Source organism: Alligator sinensis, unplaced genomic scaffold (assembly GCF_000455745.1).
Source record: "Alligator sinensis unplaced genomic scaffold, ASM45574v1 scaffold336_1, whole genome shotgun sequence".
Lineage (NCBI taxonomy): Eukaryota > Metazoa > Chordata > Crocodylia > Alligatoridae > Alligator > Alligator sinensis.
In genome coordinates, this window is record NW_005842917.1 from 1 (window position 1) to 1,910 (window position 1,910).

The following is a 1,910-nucleotide window of genomic DNA, read 5'->3' on the forward strand; positions in this document are numbered from 1 at the left end:
CTCTCTCACACACACACGCATACACACACGCGCACATGCAGAGACTCTCTGGCATCTCTGCCCAGGGTAGAAAAGTTTTCAGTTTTGCCTCAGTGAAACTCCAACGCCATGATGGGTTTGGGGAAAGGTCAGGATGGGATGGCAGTCCCTCTACCCATCCCCATCTCTTCTCCTCTCCATCACTCACATTGATGCTTCCTCCTGGTGACCACATGCAGAACGATGATCCCAGGGACCAGGACTGCCAGCACCCCCAGCAGGACAAGCCCCTTGGTGCGGCAGTAGGACAGCGATGGGGCACCTGGATAGCTCAATACACGTGTAGGAGTTAGGTCAGCTTGGAAACAAAAACCATGGAGGCAGCTGGAGCTCAGGCTCCAAAGCACTTGGCTCAGGCCGGGCCAGGGCCAGCATGGGGACTCCCAGTTGCTCAGTCACCAAATCCCTGTCTAAGCTGCTGCTGTGTTCGGGGTCCGTAGGGCACCCCCGGTGCGCGTGCAGCTGACACGAGCAGCACTGAGGTCAGGACGCAGCACAGCACCCAGCACCCGCTAGGCAGCCGCAAGTGCAGGACGCGTGGGAACAGCAGGCTGGAAAGCAAAGAGTGTCCTTCTGCAGCCCAGCGATGTGGGCGCTCTGGGGGCTCCCTGCTAAGAGCAGCATTTCCACACTGTGTAATGGAAACAGTCCTGGCCTGACAGCCTGCGTGAGCCAGAAAGAGGCCCTGGCAGGCCCTCAGCATGACAACACTGGGCTGAAATCCCTACAGGTGCAGAGAGATGGTCATGGAGGCGGTGGAGGCGGTCAATGCTGGTCACGAGGAGGATGGAGAGAAAACTGGAGGGCAGCAAGCAGCAAGGGGGAGATTAAGATTATTTTGAAAAAAAAATTAATTTTGTCACAATCTTTTCATGATTCATTTTTGCTTGCTTGCTTGAACCCTGGCTGCCTGGCACCTTGAATGGTGCATATCCTGGTGCAGGGCAGGGCCACTCAGCTCGGCTGTGTCTGATGCAGCTCCCAAACTCAGACGCTCCAAACAAGCTAAGGGTGCAGCAGAGGATTGTAGCCAGGACAAGCAGGGTCTGTAATGCCTCCTGACAAGTGCCCTGCCAAACGCACCCACCTGAGGCTTGTACAAAAAGGATGTGGCCAAGTTGGAAAGAGTAAATGGTTAGGACAGGATTTGTGAGGAGAGGCTGAGGGAACTGGATTTACTGACTTTGGAAAGAGAAGATTGAGAAGAGATTTCTCACCCCTGCAGGGTGGTTTCAAGGAGCACAAAGCTGGACTGTTCTCAGTGGCCACTGATGACAAAACAAGGCACAACAGGCTCAAGGTCCAGCAAGGGAAGGGTTAGGTTGGATGTTAGGAAAAAACCCCTCCTTATGAGGGTGGTGAAGAAGTGGAACAGGTTGCTTAGAGGAAGCCTGTAAGCATGTGTTTAATGCTTTCTCATCTGCACCTGGGTTAAAGATTAACAAGATAACCCCAGGAGGGACTTGAACCCACTATCCCTGGCTTAGAAGGCCAGTGCCTTATCCATTGGGCCACTGGGGCTCTTTGGTGCAGTTTGTCCCCAAAGGATGGGTTTCCCTGCCTGCGCCCATGTGTTCTCAAAACAGCGGTGGACAATGAATGCTTTTCTTCTGGCACTGCATAAGGACTGCCATTTCCTACCCTCCCATGTCAGACGGTGCTAGACAGCGGATGCTGAAAGTCAGAGCAAACCTTGTCAGACCAAGGTATTTTGCACAGTTCCTCTTCCACTTGCAGCCTCCAGTGTTTAGGGTCTAGGACGCTGTGATTCAGAGGCTGTCTGCTCTAGAAGCAGCTCCTGGCTGGCACCATGCTGTGCTGGACGGCAACGCGCTTCTCTTCAACCCCAGAAGCCAGGTTCCTCTCCTGCT

At 54.0% G+C, this 1,910-nt stretch overlaps 1 non-coding gene across 1 annotated transcript; it reads right to left on the reverse strand.

Annotated features, from left to right (window-relative positions):
• Positions 1 to 1,487: 1,487 nt before the first annotated feature.
• Positions 1,488 to 1,560, reverse strand: TRNAR-UCU. The gene has a single exon. It is a non-coding gene; the product is annotated as a tRNA-Arg (tRNA).
• Positions 1,561 to 1,910: the final 350 nt, after the last annotated feature.